This window comes from Notamacropus eugenii, chromosome 5 (genome assembly GCF_028372415.1).
Source record: "Notamacropus eugenii isolate mMacEug1 chromosome 5, mMacEug1.pri_v2, whole genome shotgun sequence".
In the NCBI taxonomy this organism is placed as follows: Eukaryota; Metazoa; Chordata; class Mammalia; order Diprotodontia; family Macropodidae; genus Notamacropus; species Notamacropus eugenii.
Window position 1 is genome coordinate 382,396,962 of NC_092876.1, and position 12,085 is coordinate 382,409,046.

The window sequence follows — 12,085 nt, forward strand, 5'->3', positions numbered from 1 at the left end:
TTTTGGTCCTCTTTCCATCTTCCAGAGTTACACAGAAAAAGACCTTGTAACCCTCTTCCGCTTTAACTATCCAGATGAACAAAAACACCTCTAGTGCCCCACTTCAGTTTCCTTTTGAACAACTTGATAACCATGTTCAGCCCAATGACAGTCCCCATATGACTTCTCATTCTAGCTTGAGTAGATAGTGTTGATTCTTCAGTCTGTTATCTGTTCTGTCAAGGGGTCTTTATCTCAGTTCAACATTCCTGTGGCCTTTTCAAGCAAATTATGAATACTAATAGTGAAGTGGACAGATCCAAAGACAGGTGAGGAACTTTCTAACTGAATATCAATGAGCAAGTTGTTGAAGGGATATACATGTAGAATGACTTCTTCATTTCAAATATCCTTTTCTTAGGACATTGAAGCACACTGTCTTTCTACTGTGATCTCCCTGAAAACAGGGATTGACATTTTTGTCTTTGTATCCTCAGTGTTTTACGTAATGCCTGGAACATAGGAGGCACTTAATAAGTGCTTGTTGACTTGAAAAGCTAGGATACAATTTTTAACAACAACAAAATATAAGAACATCCTCTATTATAAAGAAGCATATGATTTTTTCAAAGAGTTTCAAGTAATTTGACTATCATGAATGAGTAGAATAAAGTCTTATCCTCATTTCCTACATGGGAAAATTTAAGACAGAGATTATGATTTCCTTTATTGTGTATATTTTACATACTGCCCAGTCAGAAACAAAACCCAAGTGGCTTACCTTAAAGTTTCCACTCTACTTATCTATAAGTAAATTTTCTGGGAAAAGGGGAAATACACACAACACACAGACACAGACACAGACACACACAGAGAGAAAGAGAGAGAGAGAGAGAGAGAGAGAGAGAGAGAGAGAGAGAGAGAGAGAGAGAGAGAGAAACCAGTCTGGTACAAAGACTTAAGTTAGCAATGGGCAAAAGGATGGCTGAAACAGAAAATTATTCATTAGATTTGTGAATTACCTGCAGTTAAGATGAATCCTCTGTAAAGGCTATAGGATATACTCACTATAAGAGCTCATATCTATCTGGTTGATTTTAATTACAAATGCTTTCTGTAAAACATATTATCTCATCTGATCTTCATGAAAGCTCCTGGGGGAGGTTACATACATATCATCATCCTGGTTTTACAGTTGAAAAAGGCAAGATTGTGAAAAAGACATTACTTACTCAAGATCTCCCAACTAGTAAATGTTACCAGGATTGTGGTTCAGGTCTTCTGTGGGAAGAATGCATTTTCACTTTAAAGTTACAGTTCCAAATCCAAATTATAATGGGAAAAGGAATGCATTATTTCCCTAATTAAGCTGTGGCCCATGTCTTTTCCCTACATCATACTTAATAGTGAGACTCCAATTGCTTATGAACAGGAGGTTTTTGAGTCCTTTGAGCCCTTCTTTATTGGCAAGAGACAACTAGATCTTTTAAGGTTTTAGAGCAGGACTCCACTGGGGTACCCACAATATTAATCCTAAAACAAAACCCAAGTTAACAGAAAAGATACTTCTTAGAAGAGGAAAAAAGTTATCATGAGATTTCATCAAGAGTTGAGTGTGCTCTACTTTCCTACTCAAAATGTGCAGATTCTACCTTGAGATTTTCCAGCTATTTTTCTGATGAGTTTCACCATCACTTATGTCCGAGTTTGGGAGAAAGGGGGCATGTCAAGACTCCTTTTTGAAGAGAGAGGAATCACTCTACTGCATCACACTCAGGTTCGGCAACACCACTTACTAACTGTGTGGAACCTTGGACAAGTCACTTAACTACTCAGTCTCTTTTCAATATCATATGAAAAGTAGAGAGAATACCAAATGCTCTGCCCTATTTCAGAACTACTCTAAGAACTCTCCTCTTGCCTTTTGCACATAGATTCAACTGAGGGGAAATGCTCCAGAGAGATATTGGACAAAGTAATTTAAAAAATACTTTAAATGTACTGAGGAGGATGAGTCACACATACCAACAAATGGGGTTTCAAAAAGGATTTTTGTTCTATCACAACAAAAATCACATAATAGAGAAGGGAGAGGTGGAACCTATTTCAGTTTTGGCAAGGAATTTGACAAGTGATTTAGGAGCAATGAATGGCAATACCAAGAAGAGAAAAGATCATGAAAATCAGGGTGGAGTGAAGCAGGGAGGCTATCAAAAAAAAAATCTGTCCTTGGTCTTAACATTTTAGTCATTGATGTGAATGAAAGCAAAAATAGCTTGCTTATCAGATTTGTAGTTGACCTATACTGAGAGGGATAGCTAACAAATCAGAGGATATTGGGATCCCAAAAGATAAGACTAGTTATAGTATTTCTGAATCTTATGAAAATGAAACTGAATCAGTTTGAATGTAATGTTCAATGCTTAGTTGCAAGAGCACAAGTAAAGGAAAGTTCACATTCTTTACTCATCTTGTAAATTGTTATTTTCTAGTTTTCAAGATAAATTTTCTGTACTTCTGTAACTTTGCCCTCTTTTACATAAATAAAACACAAAAATTTAGCTTCTCCTTTCCCCTTAGAATTTGGCTTCATTTATTTATCAGTGATGACCCTCTAATCTGTTTGCATAGAGGAATATAAGCTGTTATCTTGAAATAATCTGGATGGATTTTAGCACTAAATTTTCTGAATTCCAGTACTATGGAAGAGTATCTTTTATTTGACTGTTGTAAAATTAATTCATATATCTATTTTTATCTATGTGTCATCTATAATTACTAGCAAATAATTTGGAGGAGGTTTCTATATTAACTATATACGATATACAACTTGTGTAGAAATCTCATTAGAAAACATTTTCTATCCTGGGTGTCATACTTTCACTGGTTTTGTACTGTGTATCTGAGAATTTTTAGAGCATCACTGTGGTTGCTAACAGTAAGTAATTTGGCTCAGCATTACAATGCTGAGGTCTAGAAGAGTGAATACTGGCCAATGAGCAATAGCTAAAAAACATACGATGCACTTCAGTGGCTGGTGTTTATTTGACTGCTTATGGTAAGCTAAACACCATTATTATGATAAATTGGGGTTAGGTGGATTAAAATTTTTGTTCACTGAATCATCATTTTGTGATCTTAAATACAGTTTTATTTGTTTTCAACTGACATTGGAGGTGGCTTATGTTTTCTTGATAGACATCACAGATGGTCAGTCCTAGGAGGAACCTCACAGTTCATCTGTTTCAGTCCATTCATTTTGTAGGTGAGAAAATGAGGCCCAGAGAAGACATTCAGCTAGCTAAGATATCAGGTGTCCTGGCCCTAAATCCAGTGCTCTAGATTCTTCACCATGCATGATGTCTAGTTGTTGGTTAGCAATAGGAGCCAATTAAAAGCTACTAGTGTCTCTTGCTAATATTAGTAAGACATTTGCATTGTTATACTCACTGAATTATTCATATTCCTAGATGCCAGAAGCAAAAAGAAAAGAAGAAAAATAAGAAATAGTAACAGTAGAAGACAAAGAAGAAGAGATTAGTAGATGCAAACCTATAGTTACTTCTAATAGGGATCAAAGAAAGCTGTCCTGATTGTGGAAAGATGTGTGATTTTGTATTCAGATAATAAAATTCTTAAAGAACAAAATTAATTTGTTTCTTCTGGGTTATACCTGTTTGGTTACCATCTTATTGAATTTTTCCTTTATACTAAAGAACCTCATTCACATAAGAATTCTCAGGTGTTGACAACTTCCTCAAATGGGTGCTGGCATTGAGGAGAAGTGTCAACCTCATGGCCTATGGGTGTGACCCAAAGGGATCCATTTTTATTTGAGTTTGACAACACTGGCATAGAGGAAAGAGAGCAGGATATAGAATCTGAGAATCTGGGTTAAAATCATGGCTCTATCACTTCTACTCTTGTGATTTTAATCAAGTAATTTCACATCAATAGGTTCCAGAATTCTCATCCATAAAATGAGGGGGTTGTATTGGTTGACATCCACTGTCACTTCCAGCTATAAATCAATGATTCTAAACTCCTTACAAGGCAAATCATTTACTAACTGTGGTTGAGGTGGAGGAGAAAGGGATGGAGAGACGGTATTGTGCCATTTACATACATACACACATACCTTAATTTATTTTACTACTACTTAAGAAGCCTATTCATTGAATGAGTGTATCTCACTCAAAGTGAGAATGTGATAAGACCTTAGCTTGAAAGGGCCAGGGTCTCCCATTGCATCCTGGGCCCTCTCCAGTCATCTTGATGCATATCAGGTCACTGTACCCAGATGGCTCAAGAGAAGAAAGTGAAGTTGGTGACCTTGCACAGCAATCCCTTACTCAAATCAAAGTCAACTGCAAGTCATGTCATCATCTTGACATTATGATCCACTTCAAGACCAAAGAACAAACACAACCTCTGAGTGAGTAGCACTCTCCTCCTCGTCCTCCTCCTCCTCTTCCTCCTCCTCCCCCTTTTCCTCCTCCTCCTTCTCCTCTCCTATCTTCTGGTGTTCTACCCAGGGGAAGGTACATTCCACATCAAAAAGTTGCCTTTTTTCCTCTGTGTTTACTTGCTCAAGGATCAAGCCTTAAATCCAATTCACTCTGGAGCTCATAGACTGGACAACAAGTCCCCAACCACCTAGCACAGAGTGAATGTAATTACTAAAGATAATTGTTTCTCTTTTACCCAGGAACCACCAGAGTCTTCCTTTCCCAGTCTGATTTTATTTTTGATTAAAGGAACCATCCCTTGAGTAACTACTCAAAGAAGCCTATTCATTGAATTAGTGTATCTCGCTCAAAGTGAGAATGTGACAAGACCTTAGCCTGAAAGGGTCAGAGTCTCACATTGCATCCTGGGCCATCTCTAGCTGTCCTGGACCCAGATGTCTCAGGAGAAGCAAGTGAGGTTGGTGACCTTACACAACCCTCCCTCACTCAAATCAAAGTCAACTGCAACTCATGTCACAACCTTGATGTCATGGTCCTCTTCGAGAATGAAGGAAAAGCACAATTTCATTTTAAATATTTTTACATATATGCCAGTTTAGATTCTAACCTTTCCCATGTACATATGCTGAGGTAACTTGTGTATGTGTGTGTTCATATGTGCACGTGTATATGTATATATGTGTGTGTAAATATATACATATAGAGTAGGCATACATTCTACAGAATGTCAGACTCTTTTGACATGTGGCTTTTTCTGTCTTTGAGAACTTGTAATAGCGATTTAAGTGAAAAGATCTTTCTCATTCATTAATAGGCCCATGTGACCTGCTTAAATCAACTGGAAGCCTAAGTCATATGTGGTGAGAGGAGTTTGCTGAATGGATGGAACATGAAGGGTGGAGCAGAACGCAGGAGGAAGTGAGTGAGCATGGTCAGGGCAGAGGAGAGAGGACACAGATGCACGTAGGCAGGCAGGCTCAGCAAGGCTCAGGCTCAAGCTCATGAGTGTTTGCTTGTGAGAAGACATTAGCAGAGCGGGGGAGGTGTGGGAATAACTTTGCCTGCTGTGGTGATCATGTGGTGATCATATTAACTTCTTGGTCACCATGATGGATTTAGCTTTCTGGTTCTCGAATTTGGCTTTCTAGTGTCTAAATAAATGTTTTTCTTCTGCCTTCTGTATGGAGAGTCTTTTATACTTTGTGATTGAGATCTATGCTGGCATATTCATAGTCAGCATCAGTGCTGTGAATATTGCCTTGGCGATACATTTGGCATCATGAACAGGACTGCAGGGTGTAAAATACTTTTTTGGAGGCAGAAAAGATTTAGAAGAAGAAGCAGATATCCCTGGTTGAGATGATTTAACATATTCCTCATTAGCAAGAAAATGGGCCAAAAGCACTGGACACTGTGAAAACTAAGAAGTTAGGCTACAGGTGGGGAAGCCTAGAGACTTGGAAAGGAGTTTGTAAGGAATTCCAATTATACCAGGAAAGGAGCTGGGAGGAGTAAGTAGGAGAGACTGGATTTAATAAAGCAGAGATGAGCTGTTTACAGAAAAAATTCAGATGGAGAGCTAGCTAGTTTGCATGGGAATTCTCGGTCTTTGGGCTCCCCTTTGAAAGAGCAAGCTGAGGGATCTGAAAAGGCTGTTCATTTAGTTCAGAAGAAGCTTGAAGGTTGACAAAAGAAATGAGCATATGTCCTTTGTACAGACCCAGTCCAGTTGCTGCAGTGACATAAGGAAGTCAGAGTAAGGAAGTGAAATAATGTTAGAGGGAGAAGCACACTCAATAATGTGACAGAAACAGGAGAACCACGGAGGTAACACAGTGTTTAGGGAAATAATTGAAGATTTTACTCAACAGGATGTCACAGATGTTTTGAGTCAGTTCACCCAAAGCATGGGAGAATAGTTAATATCTTGAATGGTGAGAATCAGTGATGAAGGGGCTGGAGGAGTGTCTATAGATAGCATAGATTGCTTGAAATTTATAGGTATCAACCAGAATCATTTTGTGTAGCAAGTCTTTAGAGATTATAAGATGCAAGGAGGTAACAATATAACTAATCTGTTAGCTTTGGTTGTAGAAGGCTGTGTAGGTAGTATCCTACTGACTCTATATGGTCTAGTGGAGATAGACCCTGGTATTTACTTAGGGACTGTATAAGAAACTAAAGGAAAAGGCAATAAAGACTGCCATAATGATCAGAAAAAGCAGATACATACTCTGATACTCCCTTTGCAGTTTACCATAGGAATATAATAATGAAGACAGCTCCTTCTACTTACATTTAATTTTGGCTCTAATAATTGAGGAAATAGGGCATGTTCTTTCAGAAGTGTTGGACAAGATTTCACAGTTAAGTGACTTAGGGGACTGGGGAAAAGACAAAATTTCTAGAGAAAGTAGAGTAAATAGCCAGTGGACTCAAAATCAGAATAAATTGACAAGGAAAGAATTGTTTACCTCTCTACTGTGATCAGGGGTAGAGTTTGAAAACATAGATAGTATTCCAACTAATGAACTATACAGGATGTACCAAAAAAAAGAACTTGATACTAGACAAAATAGAGAAGTAATAAGTGCCCCTACAGATCCTCCTGAATCCTTGTATCCAAGTTTATCACACCTTCAGGGAGAATAGGAAGTTGGTCGAGCCTCAGCTCAGATTAAAGAAATACACAGATGGAATTACAGACCCCATGTCAATCTGACCATATATTAGAAAAATGGATCAAATACTGTAACTAGGGCATTAATAGATACTGTGGCAGAGGCCTCCCTTATATATGGAAACCCTGATAAGTTTAAACATGGAACTCCTATCACCTTCACAGGACTGGAAGGGGCTGAAATATCAGTCAGACAAGTCAAACTAACGATGAAAATTGGACAATTACCTAAGAAAGAATATACCATGATAATTATACCCATTCCTGAATACATCTCTGGAATAGATATATTGAGAAGTATGACTTTACATTTACCTCAGGGAAGATATCAATTTGCAGTAAGGAAGATAGGGATAAATACGGTTTTAGTGGGTAAAATAGAAAAGGACCCAGTCACTTTACCTGAACCTTCTGAGGTAATTATTTTAAAGCAGTATAGTGTGCCAGGTGGGTAAGATGAGATTACTAATACTATAGAGAAATATGTTGAGGCAGAAGTATTAGTTCTGACAACCACTTGATGGAGTAATCCTGCCCTGACAGTACAAAATTCATATGAGATATGGAGGATGACAGTGGATTATAGACAATTAAATAAGGTGATTCCTCCCTTACATGCTGCTGTTCCAGATACCATCACCTTAATAAAAAAGATCTAGAAATATGATGGGACTTGGTACACAGATATTGATTTAGCCAATGCCCTCTTTACTATCCCAATAGATTGGAAACAGTGCGACCAATTTGCTTTCACTTGGCAGAGCTGACAATGTACTTTTACACACATGCCACACGGATATCTGCATACCCCTACTATTTGTTATAGGATTGTTGCTAAACATTTGGATGAATTACAGCTACCTGGTGTACAGCTTATCCACTACATAGATGATATGATACAGGGAAAAACTGTAGAAGAAGTGAAGAGTTTGACACTTTTAATTGAGCATATGAAAAGCAAAGGGCGGGAGAGTAACCCTGCAAAGTTTCAAGGGTCAGGTCAAAACGTAAAGTTTTTGGGTAAACAATGGAATCAGGGACTGCAAAAGGTTCTACCACAAGCCTGACAAAAGATTCAGGACTTTTCTATCACTACCAATAAGAAAGAGACCCAAAAGTTTATAGGATTATTTGGATATTGGCAACATCACATACTGCATCTAGGACAAATTTTGAAACCTTTGTATAAAATTACTAGGAAAAAATATGAATTTGATTGAGGACTTGAACAGACCAAAGCTTTTGATGAAGGCAGCTATTCAACTGGCCCTAGATTTATGGCCTTTGCAAAGTTGTCCAATGGAATTACAAGTGACTGTACAAGATGAATATGCAAACTGGAATTTATGGCAAAAACGACAAAGCCAAAATGTGCCCTTAGGATTTTGGTCTAGGAAACTCCCTTCATCTGGAGTTCAATATATCCCCTTTGATGAGCAGTTGTTAGTTGCTTATTGGGTGTTGATAGAGACTGAACAGCTGACTTTAGGCCATGAGGTAATACTAAGGCCTAGAATCCCAATTATGACCTGGGTAATAAGTACCCCAGGTTCTCATAGAATTTGACATGCACAGGAAGCTATGATAATTAAATAGAAACAGTATATTCAAAATATCTAAAACAGGCAAAAGTGGAATTTCTGCTTTACATGAATCTATAGCAAATATAGGTACTAAGGGAAATGACATACTCTCTGAAACAAAGCAACAGTTGTTATACTCCTTGGTAAAATGGAGTGAGGAATATGATGAAGCAACTGAAGAAGAAGTGAGATGTGCATGGTTTACTGATGGGACAGCAAAATATTTGGGCCACAAAAGACATTGGAAAGTGATAACATATAACCTATGTACTAGGCTGACTTTGGAAAGTATTGAGATAGGTGGAAGTAGTCAATATGCTGAACTTATGGCAGTACACCAAGCTGTCAAAACAGAACAAGGAGGACAGTGTCATATATTCACTGATTAAAAAATCAAAATTGGGAAATTCATGGCAAAGATTTCTGAGGCAAAGTTTTCTGGGAAGATATATGGGGCATACGTTTGGTTACTAATTTTTCAGTTTTCCATGTAGATGCTCACACAATCCTCACCATGCCAGAATGGGAGTACATTCTGACACCAGCTGATGATCCAATACTAGCAAAATGGGTCCATCAAATGGCTGACCACTTAGGGACCCATGCCACACACCAGTGGGGACAAGACTGAGGTATTAGTATCTCTCATTCATTGCTAAAACAAGTAGCAGAGGAATGTTACATATGTCAGTTAGAAAAAGGACTAACTGTTCTTCAGGTGGTAACTGGAGAGAAACCAAGGGGAAAAGTACCAGTTCAAATTTGGCAAATTGATTATATTAGCCCCCTACCCCAAGATAATGGATGCAAATTTACGTGTATTTGCATTGGCACCTATTCAGGAGTATTAGAAGCTTGTCCCTATAAGAATATAACCCAGAAGACACTTGTAAAACTTTAGATATTGTAAGTCTATATTATAGAACCCCAATGCAAATTCAAAGTGACAATGGGTCACATTTCAAAGGTGATGAAATGAAGAGATACTGTGTATTACACAATATAGAATGGATATTTCATATGTGCTCATTTTGTGTGATCCTTTCTATACTATTGTAAAGTTCTATTGACACCAGTTGCCTAAGATACTGTTTTATATGTTCACTTTCTGTTATCACTATTACAATTCTCTTGATACCTGTTGCCCCACCAATGTATGTAATGCATAGAAAAGATCTTGGGGCTGAATGTAATAGCAATAAATGGAAAGATCTATCTCATTTGTTAACAGTCCTTTGTGACCTGCTCAAATTACCTGGAAGCATCCCATGTTGTGGGAAGAGCTTACTGAACAGGTAGAACAGGAAGAGTGCAGCAGAACCAAGAAGAAGTGAGTGAGCACATTCAGTGTAGAGGAGAGAGGATGCAGGCAGTCAGGCAGGTGCAGCAAGGCTCAGGTTCATGAATGTTTGCTTGTGAGAAGGCCCTGGTAGGAGCACGGGATGCTTGGGAGTGACTTTGCTTGCTGCAGTGGTTATGTTTGTTAACTTCTTGGTTACCATAGCAGATTTAGCTTTCTGGTTTTGGAATTTGAATTTCTGGTGTCTAGATAAATGTTTTTCTTCTGCCTTTTATATGGAGAGTCTTTTATACTTTGCAATTGAGAACTATGCTGACATATTCATAGTCAGTACCAGTGTTGTGAATATTGCTTTGGCGCTACAGAACTGAAATTCATGAATTTTTTTTATAGTGTGCTTAAGCAACTTTTTGCATTATAGTAGAATGTATTTTACATTTTCTTATTATTTTTTCCCCAAACTTTGGATGATTCTAGCAACATCAAAGGATACAGTTGCCTGAATTACTTTCATTTTAAAAAAATGTGATAAACAACTAAAGAATGTATATAAGCTGGAAGAAAATTAAAAAAGGTAAATTTTCAGTATGTTAAACGTCATAAAGATTTAACTTGTATTTTCCCATTTTAATTACTAGATGATAAGTTTATTTGTAATTTGAATTAGAAAACTAGAGTTTAACTTTCATGTGGGGTTGATATTATCATAACTCCCCCTGTGCATTAAAATAAAATTATCCAAAGAATGAAGAGCAGTGAGGCCCCATGATACCTGGTATAGCATAGCAGCAAAGCCCTATGATCCCCTGTGCTGTTCAGAACAAGGTCCCATTCCCTCACTCAAGAAGCTTGGGACACTTCCTTCTCCACCACAGAAGCAAACCCCAACTATAACATGGCAAAAGTCATGAAAATAGATTGGAACATGACCAAAACAACAACAACAACAGAACCTGATCATAGAAATTTACTATGGTGATGGAACATCAAAACATAAACTCAGAAGAAGACACGTATGTCAAAATGCCTACTTGTGAAATCTCAAAGAAAGAATGTGAACTGGTCTCATGCCCAAAAAGAACTCCTGGAAAAGCTCACAAAGCATTTTCAAAGACAAGAGAGTTAGAAGAAAAATTGGGAATAGAAATGAGAGTGATGCAAAAGAATCATGAAAAAAGCTTTAATAGCTTCGTAAAGGAAGCACAAAAAATGGGGAAAAAAGATGTACAAAAATTCACTGAAGAAAACAACTCCTTGAAAAGAAGAATTGATCAAATGGAAAAGGAAGTATAAAAGCTCACTGAAGAAAATAATTCCTTAAAAATTAGAATTGGGCAAGTAGAAGCTAATGACTCCATCATGACCTCAAGAAACAATAAAACAAAATCAAAAGAATGAAAAAATAGAAAAAAAAATGTTAAAGATGTCATTGATAAAAAAAAATTGACCTGGGAATTGGGGAGAAATAATGTAAGAATTAAGAATCCTTGGAGTACTTGAAAGCTATGAAAAAAAGAACTTGGGACCTCATATTTCAATAAATTATCAAAGAAGACTGCCAATACCAGAGGGCAAAATATAAATAAAAAAGAATCCACCAGTCATCTCCTAAGATCTCAAAATGAAAACTCTCAGAAATATCATAGTTAAATTCCAGAGCTCTCAGGTAAATGAGAAAAATACTGCAAACAAACAGCTAAAAAGAAACAATTCAAATATCATGGAATCATGGTCAGAATATCACAAGATTTAGCAGATTCTATAGGCTTGAAATATGATATTCAGAGGGAAAAGGAGCTAGGATTAAAACCAAGGATCACTTACCCAGCAAAATCACCAAAAGGTGTTATCCCTCAGGGAAAAATCGATATTCAAAGAAACAGAGAATTTTCAAGGATTCCAATTTGATTTTCTAATACAAGACTGAAGAGATGCATAAAAACATAAACAGGAAAGAGAATACATAATGGATTCAATAAATTTAAACTATTTATGTTCCTAGATGGGAACATGATATTTGTAATTTTTAATAATTTTATCACTATTAGAGCAGTTAGGAGTAGACATGGACAGA

At 37.1% G+C, this 12,085-nt stretch overlaps 1 long non-coding RNA gene across 2 annotated transcripts in view; it reads left to right on the forward strand.

Moving 5' to 3' along the window:
- LOC140506814 (uncharacterized) overlaps positions 1 to 3,627 on the forward strand; it is a 114,472-nt gene extending 110,845 nt beyond the window's left edge. For both annotated transcript variants that reach the window (XR_011968098.1, XR_011968096.1), the window contains exon 4: positions 3,450 to 3,627. This is a non-coding gene — a long non-coding RNA (uncharacterized lncRNA). The remainder of the gene's footprint in view (positions 1 to 3,449) is intronic.
- Positions 3,628 to 12,085: the final 8,458 nt, after the last annotated feature.